At 37.2% G+C, this 18,660-nt stretch overlaps 1 long non-coding RNA gene across 1 annotated transcript; it reads left to right on the forward strand.

Moving 5' to 3' along the window:
- The first annotated feature begins 8,533 nt into the window (after window positions 1-8,533).
- LOC147621351 (uncharacterized) lies at window positions 8,534-9,365 on the forward strand. Its single transcript, XR_015269885.1, has 3 exons — window positions 8,534-8,634; window positions 8,764-8,812; window positions 8,944-9,365. It is a non-coding gene; the product is annotated as an uncharacterized LOC147621351 (long non-coding RNA).
- The last annotated feature ends 9,295 nt before the right edge of the window (window positions 9,366-18,660 follow it).

The raw sequence follows: 18,660 nt of genomic DNA on the forward strand, positions 1-18,660 counted from the left end.
ATATGGCATCATATCTTCCCAAAGACAACACATGAAAATCAGCTTTTGACTTGAAGTTGCCTATAAATAAAACACATATTCTTGACATACGCCTTACATGTCTTTTGATTTCCCGAAGTAAGATCTACCATAAGCTTCTTTTGATAAAATTAAATTATTCCTTACTATTTTACCACATGGGGTAATTGAAAACTATGGGTACTTCCTGAGTCAATCAACACTTGAAATACAATATTCACCATCTTGAAAAGAATTTTAATAATTGAATCTTGGTTTTCAACCCTACCTGTATAAACAGCAGCATTGACATGTGCATATTCTTCAATCTCCTCGGCCATAGTTTTTGCATCTTTTCCTCCTCCTCCACGAGCATTGTTAGTACTTGAAAAAAATCCATGTATATTCTCTTAAATACTCTGCCTTATTTTTTGATCTTCTTTAGTTAATCCCACACGTACCTTATGTGATGTTGGCTTGTTTCAGTTTTATGACCCTTTTGTAGACAATGGAAGCAAAGGCCTTCATGACGTGTCTTTCTCACCATCTCTAGAGACAAATATGTGAAAGACTGGTTACCATTCTTCTTCTTCACCCATTTGTATTCTCTTAGTTTGGATAAATTTCCTTTCTCATTATAAGACGGATTTTTAAGCCATCTTGTGACTATTCAACAAAATTGCAAACGCGTTTTCAAAGAAAAGAAACTTCAGGTTCTATCACAAAAATAAAAAATAAAATGTGTCACCCAAGACCTGCAACATCCACAATTAAGTGCGGACTGCCCAACCTATGCTCTGATACCAACTGTGACGTTTCCAAATCTAGCCATATCTTAAGCGTATAACTTAATCCAAGTAGACATTAAAACTCACTTAATCGTGCTGATTTATACACTGTAATACAATCAAATCAACCCTCTAAAATAGCAAAAGAAGCATGCATGTCATATCTTAGATTCTTATCATATAAGAAAAGAATTATAGAATCTCAAACAAACATTCCCAGAAATAAAACCTCTATCAATTAAAGCATATCATCTCAATCAATCACCATGTATGTGTCTATCTCAAACATTCTGTTATCATTACCATACTCGACAACATGATAAGTCATAATGACCAAAATCCAACCAATCTAGGGCTTTCTCTGATGCCCGTCCACCCAACCTCCGCACTAGACATCGCGGATATCCTGGATATGCCTCTTTTTGAATCTCATCCTCTTTGGGTCCTACCACATGGCTCCTAGAGGGCATAAATTTCCTTTTCTGTCTGATGTTTCCTGTCTAAGGACGATTGGCCCGAATCTCAAAATCTCATGTGGAGTCTCATCATCAAACACATGCATATCAATCATTCATACATATGCATATCAATCATTTATTTCAAAACAAAGCAATCACAAGTCATTCTTATCATCTTACACTCATCTCTAATCCACAATCTTTTAAGACAAGCATATTCAAATCAGTCAAATTCAACCTCAAGTATAGAGACAAGCTTTTAATTCAAACAGTCCTTAACTTCTCTTAGTCTTTTAAGTCACATGAGAATCTTTGCTTCTAACAGAATCAATTATTATGTTCTAACTAGCAAGATCATCTCTAGTCACTACAGCTAAGTCTTAACTCTGCTTATGCATTAGTCCATCCAGTCTATGCGTTAGTCCATCTGGTTTATATAGATAAGATAGTCAATCTTGATGGCAATTTGTAAGGCAAAGCCTAACAACTGGTCTCTTTGAGAGAGTAATATCTTCCAATCTATTTGGAACTTAAACAAAAGTCAAAACTACAAAGTTTTCGGACTTCTAATTCTCTATAAAAACATATCTGAGTGATGGTTTTCTAAAAATGAGTTCTAAGGTCTATCTGAGAGCATTCAAAATGGCCAAAGTTGTGTTTTCAGCATAAAAGTGTTAAAAACAGCCAAGTGCACCTTAGTTAGATGAGGAGGAGGAGCTAGCATTTTTTCTCCTTCAAAGAGCATGATGGAAGTTATACCATCCTCTCTCCCTCCTCGGCTCCCCCCCTCTCTCTCTCTCTCTCTTTATCTATCTCTCTCTCTCTGATCATCTCTCTCTCTCTCTCTCTCTCTCTCTCTCTCTCTCTCTCTCTCTCTCATAGACACATATGCTTGCAAAGAGGTAGAAAGAGAAGGCTAAAACACACCCTAGTATGGGCAAGGCCCCGAGTGTGGGACCTTGCCCTACGCAAGAAGAACCTGCCCTAGCTGGCTCAAGGGAATTCTTTTTACTATAGCTTTTCCAAGTAGTGATTGAATTATATAAGAATGCCTTTAAACCATTGGGGGAAAAAGAGAAACAAGGACTTTGACTATATATTATCGAATGCATATATGAGCAATTTCCTAATCCTCCTGGCATGCATTTTACTAGAGATTACATCATGAGGATATTAAACAACAAGAGGTAACATATAAATAAATGCATGAAGGAAGGAACAGGCATATCCGCTCAGTGCTCAGTGAAAGAGTGGAAGAAGGTAGTCAAGAATATCAAGGCTGATAGGTAGTACACATAACAAAAGTTGGCACACTATTCGCAATTGGATAAGTACATCATCAAAAAACATGGGGCCGGAGGAAATGTAGCTTAGATTGCCAGATTTGATAGTATATCTATGAATATTTGTCAACTATGGTAACATATCTTTATGCGTGAACCTACACCTACTCTTGGGTTCTACTGACTTGGCTGGCAATGTCATAGGGTGTAGTCTATGCTATGCATGGTGCAGTTGATGAGTTGAAGCTTTATGAGTATAAGATCTTATGGAGTCAAGATCACACTTAAGTGTTTTTTAGGTTTGCAAAATAACGTAAACTTTCCATTTGTAAAGATTCATTTGCTTCACTAAGAAGCTTTTGTAGAGCATTTGGACTTTATGTCATTGAAAATGGGAATAAATATTTTCCTTTCTTTATTCTCATATTCAAGGTCCATCTCCATATCTAGCTTAGCTTTTGAAGACCTTGATCTCAAGGATGTTTTCAAAAAGGGGCTTAATGATATGCTAATAACAAGAGCATGGGCTCCTAGTTGGACTAATGCTAAGAGGGCCTTAGAGGCCTTTATAAAAAGATCATTGATAGAGTATGCTAGTAAAAGACACGAAGTTCATAGTTCCACAACTTTGATTTCACGCCACCTTCACTATGGGAAGAGCTGTTAGAAAGGTGGTATGGAGAGGCCAAGAACGAAAGGAATTGAGCTCGTCAATTATTTCGAAGGAGTCGGCTCGCCAACCATAACCTATACTTCCAAACTTCCCGTCAAGTAGATGGCTCCAACAAACCTTACTACAAGAAGAAACACCTTGTGATAAAGTTATAACAGATGAGGAACAAGAGCATGCATATGGTTGTGACTACCGTGTAGGTGATTTCATTCATTCTAAGCCTTGATACGATCACATGTTCTCCAAATATTTTTTACAAATTTTCCATAAACTAACGATGTGTTATTTTCTTTTAGTACCGAAACGTTTTAGCACTATGGTCACATGGATGCCATTTTCAAGTGGAGCGGATCGATAAGAAGAGAACAAAATCCGATTGTGGTGTTAAAGCAAATTTCATGGAGGAAAGTAGGACTAGTGCAAGTGATTCAAATACTGATGTGAACATGATTAATTACTTTGGAACCATTCAAGATATCATCAAGGTTGGCTTTAGAAAGTTTCATATGTTTATCTTTGATGTTAAGTGGTTCAAGGTAGTTACAACAGGAGCATATGTAACCGTACGAACAAACAAATCCGGATTAGTTCAAGTGGACTCCACAGAGATATTGATTGACCAAAAAGACACATTTGTACTACCAGAGCATCGTGAGCAGATAATATTTAAGGAGGACTTAAGAGATCTAAGATGCCCCTTTAATTCCTGCACGATTCGAAGATGGAGGGTTTTTCGTTGAAATATATCTTTTTGGGGCCACTGATTTTATAAACATGCAAATATTCTCACATGTTATGATTTGATCGTAATGTATTTGTGTGTGCAGAAAGGGTGTGCGAAGACCATGAATCACCTCCACGAGATAAACTTTCTTTTTTTTTTTGGTTTTATTTACTTTTACAAGTATTGTGTATACCAAAAGTGAGAAAAAAAACATATATATTGGTTAAGATATAAATAAGCTGAAAATAAAATATTTGAAAAAGAATTCCGATGGCATTTTCGATGCTTTCGTGGATGTTCTTTCCAATGCTATTACCCACATTAATATAAACTTTATTTTTGACGCTGAAGGAAACGTTGAAACTCGCCGTCGGAACATAAGCATCATGTAGTAGTGAAAACTTTTCTAAAAGCTGGTGTAGACTGGGGAGTTCTGTGAGAACCTCCAAGTCTCCCTTAGGTTTCTTTTTGGAGGTTTATTTTTTTTGCTCAACAGCATTTACAATAGGAAAAATAACATTGCCTTGCAGCAAAATTTCGTTGCTAATAATGCTAGCGTTGTTGAGCAATGCTCGCACTGCATCGAATATGACAGCATCTTAGCAGTGAAACGATCCTAACATTTACCAAGGATTGTAGTTATAATAACGTTACTATACTCTCATTTTGTTTTAGTGCATGTCTTTAAAGATGTCTAAGTCTAAGTCTAAGATACAGAGAGTTAGCTTTGAATAGTATTATTGTTGATCATTTTTATTGTATGAGGTATAGCAGTATTGAACTAATCCTCGATAACACATATATTATATAGGTGTTGCAACCTTTATTCCCACTTGTATAAAACACGCACCAAAGCATGTGACCTCCCATATAATGAGGGTATAGTGTCTAGCATAAGATCACCCTTTTGAGATGCTTAAGCTAAAACCATGAGGGTATAGTGTCTAGCATAAGACCACCCTTTTGAGAGTGCTTAAGCTAAAACCATAAGGCTAAACCCAAAGGGACCTTTAAAAAAAATTTTGATGAGTTTTTTACCCCCCTCCCCCCAAAGTTTCTAATGTTTGATCATTGATTACATATGGCTTGTTATACCTATAGTGATGTCTCCTAGACTTACCTCATGAGGTGGTAACCACCTAAAAGTTTTACGTTGCTTCATTTAATTAGTTTCAAGGTGATGATGATAACTTCAAGAGAATAATCGGATGAACATGATTAACAATAGACTTTGAGGATCATAGGATGTTTGTATAGTTATGTTTTTTTAGCATATATAGGTTGAAATTCCTATAAAAAGCCATTTGTTGCATATACATGTTTTTCTATGGTCTTGTAAGGTAAACTCAAACCATTGGATTAAAACCCAAGCAATTATGCTGTTAATTTTGTGAAGAGTAGTTTTACAAGTTGCCCAATTCATGCGCCTTGTGGTATCTATAGCCCAATCTCGAGAACTTACCTATTGAGGTGATAAACGCTGAAAAGTGTTATGATTTTAAATTTAATTGATGCTCACTACAAGATCTATATGACAACTTTAAGATAAGAATTGAACGAACATAGATGAGTCGTGTTTTTTTAGCTAGTTGTATATTTGTTTTTCTACGGTCTCATGTCACTTACACAGAGGACTATCCAACTTTTTGGTTTGAATAGCCAATGAAAAGACTCGAATCCATGTCTTTGGGCGCACTCACTCTTTACACATAGAAAAGGACCAATAAACACAAAGTACTATTTTTTTAAAAGAAGGTCATTTTGTCCAACTTTTCTTGAGGGAATTTGGTTGTGTGGAGACGGTTCCTGGGCAAGTTACAAAATGATTTAAAACTTGGCACACCTGCCTATAAAATAGTTTTTTTTTGAAAGGCTATGCATAAGGGCATCGTAAGGTTTGAAGAGAAGATGGCATACTCGCTTTAGGTGGGTAGCCTAAATGCTAATTACAGTTTATAAGTGCCAAAAAGACACAATTCCTCGGCAACAAAAGAAGACATTGGTGATGAGTGTAGGGTCCAAGAGACCAGACTCCAGACTGATACTATCACATGCACTTGGAATATCGTGCAACAAGGTGGCCGACCCAATGCTTCGTTAGAGATGGAAGAGGGAAGGGGAGATTAAGGTCCTAGACCCTTCTGTAGAAGTGTCACTGGCTCTAGCGTTCACTATCAACTTTATCATTGCTTGCGTAGGTCATGGCAGGCAAGATAGGCCCAGCTTATGTATTGTATTTTGTTTCCAATTTGGTGCTCAATTCGATGTGTTGTTCAATGTTTTAAAATGAGGTGTGTAACGAACGTGGGGAACTAACTTATGGGGGTTGAGTTTTGGAAAAGAAAGAGGAATGTTTCCAAGGTGATAGCCTAGCAGATAAGACTTTGGACTTTCTACAGGGAGGTCTTGGGTTCAAATCCTCTTCGGGACATCTTATACTAAGGGTGTGTTCGTATGCAGGTGGGCACGTCGTCATCGTTCTATCATCATGGCACTTTTGCTTCCACCTTCCACTTTGTGATCTTGAGGCGACAAGAGTGTGCAATGCTTGCCCTTCAATCTCGTGCTTTGGATTAGGGATGATGGTTGCCATGGACATCAAAGATCCTGACTCAGCTTTTGCGATGCCCAGCTCTACCAAAGCTGTACTCAATACTAACTTGTAGGGTTCGTCCCCGCGACTAGCCCACTACCTATAAAGTGACCAATATTTGAAAGGATGGTACCCCTTATGGTACTGGGGGGGTGTGTGGTTAGTATGGTGTGTGTAACCGGTCAAATTCCCATGTGCATAAGGTCATGAAACAAAAAGAAAGAAAGAGGAATTAATTAATGGCTGGAGGAATTGGATTGATTAAGGTTAAGAAACAAAGAGATTCGCTGCCAGCGAGCGCGAGGACGGAAAAAAGAAAGTGGAATTAATTAATGGCTGGAGGCATTGGATTGATTAAGGTTAAGAAACAAAGACATTCGCTGCAGCGAGCGCGAGGACTGAGGAAAGGTTTTTCGAAGTGCGCGAGGACGGAGGAATGGCTCATCAACTGGTCGTCCTCGACCTCCCCCTGCATGTTCTCACATGGCTCCAGCTAGGAGTCCTGGCTGGGACCAGTGGACCCATGAGGGGGAGGACGCCCGTCAAACCACGTTTATAAGCCGGGCCGCGGGAGTGTACTGTGAAGTTTAAAGAATGGCATTGGTGATCCGACCCAACGCAGCCAGGAGGTAAGTTTCTCGTCTTCCTCGACTCAAGCCTATTTTGCTCTACGCTGTCAGCCTGTCAACCACCGTCTGTGTTAGCAATTCACCGCTCATCTTGTACCGACCCATTCACTTATTTCCCGGCTTCTTACCACGAGCCCTCCCCTCCTTTCATCACTTTCTCATGATCAACATCACGCCTTGCCAACGGGAGAGTCAAACTCTCCACAGAGTGTCCAAGCTTTTTGCATAGCTATCAATTCCGTCAATTCTATGTTCGCTTCCTAACCCAGCAGAGCTTGAAGCTTCTTTTATCTAATCGTGGATATCTTTGGTACCTTTACGCTGCCCAACCAAGGCTCTGAAGGTCACTGCTTGTGCTGGTAAGAATAGTGGGCAACGACCATATCTTTCCTATTAACGCTAAACTTTAATCCTAACCCTTCATGGTAGGACTTGGACGGTAACCGTTGATCTTGTTTGCGCCACGCAGAAGCTTCTTAGCACCTTTCTTTCGATAGTGATATTACTATTGCAGTATCGAACAGGATAATTTTTGCCCGAGAGGCTACCAGAGGGAACTGCTCTTTGAGATTCGGTGTAACAGCGATCGCAACGCTTTGTGATCCGTTGATCTATGTGGGAGCGACAGGCTCCTTTACGGTTCTGATGAACGAGGAAGGGCAACAAAATGAGCAGTATGTCGTTGCCACTACACAGGCTCATGCTCTTTATCAGTCATTACATAAACCAGGAAAGAACATTTGGATGACCATGTTGATGAGGTAGTGGGGAATGTACTAGTAACTTTAAGTAACCAGGAAAGAACATTGAAAATGGAGGCATCTCTCATTGGAAAAGAGTGCAACCAGCTAGAACCCTCAGGCCAGGTGCATCTACTTCATAACTTGCAAGTGTGCAAGTGTATCGGCATCGGACATGGAAAGACAGAAACCAAAGATTATCGCGCACCCCAACTTCTCTAAGCTCGTACTCGCTTATGCGAGCTACCGGAAGGTGATTATTCTCTTATGCACCAGCAGTATCAAATTCATTAAGTTTTTGTTTCCTTTTTTGGTAAGGACAAGTCTCGATGAGCTCCCCCTGACAAGTCTCGATGAGGTCAGTACAGAGTATAATAAATTTAGTTTGGAAACACCAAGTGCTATTGGAGCAGACCCAGAACGCGGATTTGCGACAGAGCGCGCGCGCGCGAGAGAGAGAGAGAGAGAACTTTTAGTACGTGGCTATACAGGTGGTTACTGTCGAGTGTGGTTATATACGTGGTAGCTGCATATATATAACCACGTGTATTGTTAAAATATAATTTTCTCATACGATACGTGTCATTTTTTTGCATATTTTTTCTTCTAAAACCTGCATTAAAGTTGTTTTTTTTTCTCCCTTCATCTCCTATACCTCAAGCATCTCAAGCATCAAACTCATGTTCTCTTTCATTTATGTGCTTTTATCTTTAAAAATACAAGTCTTATGGTGAAAGGTAACTTCAAGGGTATATTCTCTCTATTCTCACATTTGTTTCAATCTCTATGCACATACGCAGGTCTTGATAGTTGTCTTCTTCTTCTCACTTTTCTATCTTTTTTGTTAGTTAACTTTATTCTACGTGCTTATTTTATAGGATTGGAATTTTTCATGCTTGCTCATTTGGCTTTGTTTTCAACAAGAAGGTAAACCCTCTTTTTTCCTCTTAATCTTTTATGTAAGTTCTATGTATATGCTTTTTTCCTCTCTTTTTCTTAGTGTTAAATGCTTTTTTTAATCTCTGATATGCCTTTGTATGCGCTATGTATGGGGACAGAGGTGCAGTGATTACCAATGGTGCATTGATTCTTATTGGTATGTCGATTGTGTGATGAGGCTATCGCATGGACGAGTAGGTGGAGCAGGCTCAGAGAATAGACATAAGCTGAGGACTATGGCCTCCTCCTATGGCTATGGGGATGATGGCCTCTTAGGAAACGGATCCACAGTGATGGTCGGTCATGCATGGTCGATTCTCAGGCTATGGCACTCTGACAGGTAGCCTCAGGGTTGTGAGGCAAGTGGAGCAAGCAGGCATGCAGTGACATTGTAACTCTGGCTATGGTCATCGGGATAGCACTACTATTTGATAATAGATGCGTGAACAATGAACAACGTGCATGTTGAGGTGCCTTCGTGCGAGTTGTATAGTGTGATGTTGTCTTGTTACCATTCATAGCAATGATTTGAGTAAGGCGCCTAATTTCCGGCACCTAATATTACTCTCCACTTGGGATCACCGATGACCATCCACCTGTCTGCCATCTTGAATTCGACGGCCATTTAGTCCCCGGATCATCCCATCCCCAACCTTGCACCATCGATCCCGCTGCTCACCTCACATGTCAAATAAAGCTAAAAGAAAGCATCCATGTTTGGTCATGCTCTCTCTATATTACGTGTGAGTACGTAGCTCAATACTATGCAGGTCACTTTCTATCTACCTAGCTTAATACCATGTACAAATGTCCACAAGACACACTTACTCCCTTGTGTGTCTTCCTTCGTAATCCCCTCCCTTTTCAAAAGCCTTTAGAGTGATTCGCTTCCTTTTCAGAAGGCTGCCTAGCTCAATACCATGTGCAGAAAACATCCAGGAAGGCACACGCTTACTCTCCACTCTTTTGAGCAGGCTATCTGAAGTGTCTTAGCTCGATACTATGTGGAATCCTAGGCCTTCCATGCCATGGGGAAACATCAAAGAACTCCCACGCTTACTTTGTGGGGTGCGCGAGGGAGAGAGAGAGAGAGAGAGAGAGATAGTTCTCAAATTCAATCCTCTGCACACATAATTGCAAACTACTTCAACATCCCATTGTTCTTAATTCATAACCAATCTAATATGTCCTTAATCTCATTTCATCTACGTAGTAAATATCACCTATGTATATCAAAAATTCCATTCCTAGAAAATTATTTTTGTACAGAAAATATTTTTCTAGAATCGTTAATCTTGAAAAACAAAAAAAAACCTTTTATATAAAAAAACTTTTCCTATATATGGTTAACAATCTACCTAGTTAATTATATGATTCTTTGTAGTTTGTTTAGTATAAATACATAGATTATAAAATCTTTATTTAGCATGTCTTTATTACTATGCTAAAATAATTTGATACTTATTTGCATTTTTAAATATAGATATGTTGTATTAACTATTCAAAATTTTTAAATTGGACAATAGACATTTTACATTACTTTTGAGTGATTAAAAATTGAAGATCTGTACTTATGAAAAATAAATCAACTTGAGATTAGTGATCTATGACAAGAGAAGTGTATATTTTTAAATGTATCACCATAGCTTTTTAAATACTGAACACAATCCATACAAAACATCGTCAAAATTAGTGAGAATAGTTTATCTCAAAATGTAAAGAATGTATCGTTAACATTCTTGGACTTTCAATAAAAAGATTTTTTATAACTTAAAGGTCAAATCCTTATGTTATTATCTACATTCTCGACACACAAATCTTGTGGGGTTTCTTTATTTAGCATGATCTCCTTGTAGTCAAGCAACGAAGAGACTAGGCTATACCTGTTTGAGTCTTCACATCTTTTTAGTTATTTACAAAACGACTATCTTTCTTTCTTATTTAAATATGTGTGGAATCATCAAAATATTTGAGAAGAATTGGATAAAGAAAGTATTGTGGTTTCCCAAGTTTATTGTGAGAACTCGAGATTACTACGCAGAGACGACCAACACTCAATCTCTGCGATCTTTCTCTAGCCAAGCTATGCATGAGAAGAAGACGTTTGAACATTCAAACATGCCGGACCCACTTGGTACATGGAAACTAGACACTCACCTATCTTAATGGAAAATCCCTTCACTTAGCAATATCTAACCTTTAATTTTCTCCATTCAACACAACCTTGCTATTTCGGGATCTCATGCAAGGAACCATCCAATCTTCTCCTACATTGATCCCCTTTGCGTCCAAGCGCTCCCACGCAAAAACCCTACGCCCTTAAATCGATTCTTTACAACATCTGAATGCCTTGGAGAGAGAGCAAAGCTCTAGGAAGCATTATGCCACCTCATCTTTAATGCTAGAATCCAAAAAAAAACCCTTCACCAAGGATAACAAGAATCTAGATGGTGGACTGTAGACTGGGTTGCTCTTGAGACGGCGCTTTATAGAGTCAAGACTACATGCTAGGGTAGCCAAATGGGCTTAAAATTTAAGAGAGGAAGAGGTGGCACCATTTCAAGCAAGGAGAGGAAAGAGGTTCAACATGTAAACTTTGTGTATCTCTGCCTTTTCATTTGGTGAAGGATTGGATGTGAAGGATTGGATGTGAATGACTTGATGCATGTTTACAAGACCCGAACCCTTTTTAGTTGGTGCCATGCGGGGCCTTGTCCTCTAGGTAGAAATATTGAGGGGCTCAATTAGGACCAACTAGCTCTCCAAGGTCACCAGCATAGGTAAAAATGTAATATGTCACTAGTAATTACCTTAGCTTTCTCTTTAGGTATGGGGTGATTGGTCTAAACAAAAAGAACTTGAAATTTTTCACTTCACACTTGGTTTAATAACAAAAAGACATTGGAATCATTATGACTTACACATTGATATTATTCAAAAAAATAAATACATCAAAGCTTCATGTTAAGAAAAAGGCCGTGAATCCATTCACGCCATTAAAAGAGATTGTGGATCAAAAACTTCTGTTTCATACTGTGGGAAAACATGAGGACTATACAAAGACCAACCAAAAAGATATACGTCAAAACTCCATGTTAAGAAAAAGGTATATATTCCAACTGCATGCTAAGAAAAAGATATACAATGAAGCTCCATGTTGAGAAAAAGGCCATGAATCCATTGAAAGAGTTTGTCCTTCATGATCTCCACATCTGCATGTGTAAATCAAGCCCTCGTAAGCTACACCAAGATATGCTATCACTTAGACATTCCATGAATTCATTGAAACAAATAAAAGACTTCGAAGCTTACCCATTTCATTTTCCCCTTGCCTTGTAGTCTTTCCTCGATCAAGAACATCATGTAGGCCATTACGTTATATCCATAATGGATACCATTGGGTTATTACGACATCTCAGACATAAAAGCACAACCATGTTGATAGAATAAGGAGATAAATTGAGCTCAAAAACATAACAAGGATGAAAATATGAGAATACCTCCACCATTGCACTGGCCTTATGGGCTCTTAAGCTCACTCCTCACATTTTGACTAGAACAAAACCTAGAAATGTATTGAAGAACCCTAATATTGTTGGAAATACATTAACATGAAGAGATAAAGACAGAGTGACTGAGAGAGAGGAGAAGGAAGAAAGTTACACCGTATACTCTCCCAAAAGACTAGTTCATATTGTTTATGAGTTTGTATATATAGGTGAGATCTAGGTCAAGTTAGGGTGTGATATATATAGCTTCAACACCCCCACTCAAACAAAGGTCTCTAGCTGCGAGTGAAAAAACCCTTGGGGAGTACAAGGAAAAAACCCAAGGCCCTATACATACATATCATATAAAAAAGATCAATGTGCATAATGTGAAAGAGTATCTACAAGGATAAACACCATATTGGGGAATATGGGAATTTCCCACAAGTTTGGAACACGTGGTCAAAAGTTTGGATTAACCATAACTTGAACACCACTAATCCAAAATGAGCGTTTTATAGCTCTTAAGATTCCATTTTTCAAGCGCTTTCCAACGATAGGTCATATGATAGGGTTTTGAGAAACTTACAAACATGTTATCCATGTCCCCCTTTTTTAAGTATTCAAAAATGGGAATTGGGAAATTCCCAAATTCACTAATATGGTGTTGATACGAAAATACATTTTATACAAGTTTAATTATTCAGGGTGTGAGTGTGAAAAGTATTAATCTCCAAAGCATGAAGCTGCAACAACTCCAAGTTCTCCACGTAATGATGTGAATCGAGCTTCACTTAGTCCTTTGGTGAATATATCTGCAATCATCTTATATGTGGTGTAATTCTTAATCATTATTGATCCTTTATTCACTCACTTCATGTCAAACATAATGATAATGAATAGCAATATGCTTGGCTTTGCTATGTTGAACATAATCCTTGGCAAGACTAATGGCACTTTGATTGTCACATCTAAGTGGAGTACTTGACAATAATGGATGTCCAAGATAAGTAAGTAATCGATGAAGCCATATCAATTCATGAGCTGCTAAAATGTAGCTACATACTCAAATTTGGTTCTAAAGATTGCAACACAACGTTGTTTATTGCTAGCCCAAGAAATTGGGAAATCATTAATAAAGAGACAATTTTCTCTTGTAGATTACATAGACGAGCTTGCCCAGTCTCAGCATCTGAATAACTAAGAGGACATAAAGAATCCGAGGGAGAAGGTTCTTGTTGATGGCGGCGGTAAGATAGACGAGTATAAAGTCTTTAGTGTCTTTCAAATATTTAAGAACACGTTTGGCTGCAGCCTAATGTGCAACAGAAGGAGAAGCAAGATGTTGTCCCAAGAAATTAGCTGCAAAGAGAATATCTAGTCTGGTGTTTAATACAAGCCATTTTGGAATCTGCAGCTTCTTGTGTATTCAAAATAGTGTCATAATTCTCTGTACGGCATTCATATCGTTGAGAATATTTTTAACATACCTCTAAGTTTAACAAAGTTATGATTACAGATAATCTTAAGTTTTGGATGTTACAGATTTCAGTAATGAATTTCAGAGCAGGTCTTTAGCAGTTTTTTAGAGTAGGCAAAAATTGTAAGTGTTGAAATTAAGTGAGTTTTCAATTAGTTAGTGTGCTCAAAGGAAGTCTTTAAGTGTTTATATGGACATGTAGATCAAAATTTGATAAAAAATTAAAAACGTGACCTATTTTTAGAGTTGGGTTTCATATACAACTAATTTTGGCGATTCCTCCCATGGTGGGGGGTTGTAGACCGTACATACTTTGGTAATTTTAAGTATCCACATGACTAGTTTCTAACTGTGTGAAGTTATACCTGCTATAGGCTGGAGTCCTGACAGCAGATATGAGAGGCTCGCCAAATCTACAAACAACTCTTTCACAAGTTCTCGAGAGTAGACATGGATTCTCAATCAATCAAGACATCAGCAAATATATTAGGGAAGTATACAACACTCTTTCTATTATTTTGCTTTAAACTCTTTAGAGATCAAATAAATAAATCGATAAGCATGTATATGGGAGAATCTGAGTTGATGTACGGAATGCTTAACCATTGGCAATTATGGGGGAACACCACGAGAAAGGGAGAGGAGGGGTTTTCCCGCTAAGAACTATTGTTGATTACCTTAGTCTGACTCATAGAATAAACACTTGTAGTTAACGAATTAGAAGATAGAATATTTGACTAGTTTGTGACTAGATCTTAGGTATAACCTTCATTAGGAGATGTTTTACGAAGCATTATCTTTTCATTTGTTTAGAATTATATTGTACATAAAGATAAAAGTTTAAGAGGATAGAAATCTCTAAAAGAGTGTATGAGATGTTAGAAAGCCAAATCCCTTTCGTTTTTTAGTTATTCGAGTGCAAAGTGGGGCACTTGGCTATTTTTTACAGTTTTATGCTGAAAACACAACTTTGGCCATTCTGAATGCTCTCAAATACACCATAGAACTCATTTTTAGAGAACCATCACTGAGATATGTTTTTATAGAGAATTAAAAGTCCTAAAACTTTGTAGTTTTGACTTTTCTCTAATTCCAAATAGATTAGAAGATAATACTCTCTCAAAGAGACCAGTTGTCAGGCTTTGCCTTACGAATTGCCATCAAGATTGACTATCTTATCTATATAAACCAGATGGACTAACGCATAGACTGGATGGACTCATGCATAAGCATAGTTAAGACTTAGCTATAGTGACTAGAGATGATCTTGCTAGTTAGAACATAATAATTGATTTTGTTAGAAACAAAGATTCTCATGTGGCTTAAAAGACTAAGAGAAGTTAAGGACTGTTTGAATTAAAAGCTTGTCTTTATACTTGAAGTTGAATTTGATTAATTTGAATATGCTTGTCTTAAAAGACTGTGGACTAGAGATGAGTGTAAGATGATAAGAATGACTTGTGATTGCTTTGTTTTTAAATGAATGGTTGATATGCATGTGTATTAATGATTGATATGCATGTGTATGATGATGAGACTCGACATGAGATTTTGAGATTTAGGCTGGCCGTCCTCCTTAGATAGGAAACGTCAGACAGAGAACGAGATTTATGCCCTCTAGGAGCCATGTGGTAGGAACCGGAGAGGACGAGATTCAAAAAGAGGCATATAGGATAGCCATGATGTGTCTGGTGTGGAGGTTGGGTGAACGGGCATCGGCAAAAGCCCTCGATTGGTTGGATTTTGGTAATTATGACTTATCATGTTATCGAGTATGGTAATGATGACATAATGTTTGAGATAGACACATACATGGTGATTGATTGAGATGATATGCTTTATTTGATAGAGGTTTTATTTATGGGAATGTTTGTTGAGATTCTATAATTCTTTTCTTATATATATAAGAATCTAAGATATGACATGCATGCTTTTTTTGCTATTTGAGAGGGTTGATTTGATTGTATTAAAGTGTAGAAATCATGAAATGAGAACATAAACAAGGAGGACCCTGAAAGTTATATGAGATACGTGTATGAAAAGCGAGTGGCAATGAACTTGTCAAATATACAACGTGATTTACGAGTTACGAAAAGCAAGTGGCGATGAAAAGTAGCCTGAAAATAGAAGAAACGTGATATGCAATAAGAAAGTAACTCCAAAAATAGTTGGAGCACTGCTATTTTGAGATATGGATGACCCAAAAATTAGCTATTTTTGGATTAAAACATGAAAAGCGTGTAGCACACGAAAAATGAGCAAAAGTCTGTTGCAGGGATTTTATATTCACGTGATCACAAGATTTTTTTTGTTAATAACACTTGTGAACATGTTATTCACATGTTCACATGTTCTCAAAATAGCAGGTTACCAGTGACTTGGTAACCTGCCGAAGCCCGCCGGGCTTTTTGTTTTCCCGGCGGGCCCGTCGGGAAAATCCATTTTCCCGGCGAGAAAAAAAGTTTAAAAAAATGGTCAAAATATATTCATGTTCACAGTCATTCCTACCATTTTTGGGCCTTCTGAACTCATTTATGATGTCAAAAGTTCAAAATTTTTTGTACAAAAAAATTTATCTCTAAATTTATCACCTTAAGCTCGATTACCATCAATTAGATCTTATTATACTTCTAATTGAGTCTAATTGACATCAATTAATATCCAATTGAGTCCAATTAGTATCAATTAAGTCTAATTGGGTGTCAATTGATCGATTGGGCTCAATTGACATGAATTGACACCCCATTGGACTCAATTGGGCTTAATTGGACTTAATTGGATTCAATCAATTGACACCCAATTGGACACAACTGGGCTTAATTGGACTCAATTGACATCGATTAACACCCAATTGATGTCAATTGAGCTCAATTGACATCAATCCTAGTTCATTGATATCCAATTGATGCCAATTGAGCCGAATTGACACCAATTGCACTCAATTGGTACCCAATTGATGTCAATTGAGTCCTCAATTAACATCAATTAACACCCAATTGAGTCCAATTGACATCAACTAATACCTAATTGAGTCAAATTGATATCAATTAAGTATAATTGAGTGTCAATTAATCAATTTGACTCAATTGATATCAATTGACATCTAATTGGATTCAATTGACATCAATTGGGTGCCAATTGAGTCCAAGTGACACCCAATTGATATCAATTGCATCCAATTGGGCTTAATTGACATCAATTCACACCTAATTGATGTCAATTGAGTCCAATCCGGTTCAATTCACACCCAATTGATGTCAATTGGGCTCAATTGACATCCAATTGATGTTAATTGGACTCAATTGACATCAATTAACACCCAATTGATGTCAATTGAGCTCAATTGACATCAATCGTAGTCAATTGACACCCAATTGATGCCAATTGAGTCGAATTGAGCTTAATTTATATTAATTACACTCAATTGGTACCCAATTGATATCAATTGAGTCCGATTAGACTCAATTAACATCAATTAACACCCATTTAAGTTTAATTGATATCAATTAATACCTAATTGAGTCAGATTGATATCAATTAAGTCTAATTGGATGTCAATTGATCAATTGGGCTCAATTGGTACCAATTGACATCCAATTGGACTCAATTGACATCATTGGGTGCCAATTGAGTCCAAGTGACACCCAATTGATATCCATTGCATCCAATTGGGCTCAATTGACATCAATTCACACCTAATTAATGTCAATTGAGTCCAATCACGTTCAATTCACACCCAATTGATGTCAATTGGGCTCAATTGACACCCAATTAACTCAGCCCAATTGATATCAATTGAGTCTAACTCAAACCCAATTGAGTCTAATTACATCTAATTGGACTCAAGTGACATCAATTAACACCCAATTGATGTCAATTAAACTTAATTAATATCAATTAATATCCAATTGATGTCAATTCAGCTCAATTGATATCAATCGTAGTTAATTGACACCCAATTGATGTTAATTGAGCCAAATTGGGCTTAATTGATATCAATTGCACTCAATTGGCATCCAATTGATGTCAATTGAGACTCAATTAACATCAATTAACATCCAATTGAGTTCAATTGACATCAATTAATACCCAATTGAGTCAAATTGATATCAATTAAGTCTAATTGGGTGTCAATTGATCAATTGGACTCAATTGATATCAATTGACATCCAAGTGGACTCAATTGACATCAATTGGGTGCCAATTGAGTCCAATCGACACCAAATTGATATCAATTGCATCCAAGTGGGATCAATTGACATCAATTCACACCTAATTGATGTTAATTGAGTCCAATTAGGCTCAATTTACACTCAATTGAAATGAATTGGGCTCAATTGACACCCAATTGATATCAATTTAGCTTAATTGATACCTAATTGATATTAATTGGACTTGATTGATATTAATTAACACCCAATCGATGTCAATTGAGCTCAATTGACATCAATTGTAGTCAATTGATACCCAATTGATGTCAATTAAGCCAAATTGGGCTTAATGGACATCAATTACACTCAATTAGCACCTAATTGATATCAATTAAATCTAATTGAGCTCAATTAATATCAATTAGTATCCAATTGAGTCTAATTGATATCAATTAACACCTAATTGAGTCAAATTGATATCAATTAAGTCTAATTGGATGTCAATTGATCAATTGGGCTCAATTGATATCAATTGACATCCACTTGGACTCAATTGACATCAATTGGGTGCCAATTGAGTCTAATTGACACCCAAGTGATATCAATTGCATCGAATTGGGCTCAATTGACATCATTTCACACCTAATTGATATCAATTGAGCCCAATTGATATTAATTAAGTCTAATTCACACCCAATTGAGTCCAATTGCATCTAA

This window comes from Cibotium barometz, chromosome 30, assembly GCF_041138505.1.
Source record: "Cibotium barometz isolate CiBa-2024 chromosome 30, ASM4113850v1, whole genome shotgun sequence".
Classification (NCBI taxonomy): domain Eukaryota; kingdom Viridiplantae; phylum Streptophyta; class Polypodiopsida; order Cyatheales; family Cibotiaceae; genus Cibotium; species Cibotium barometz.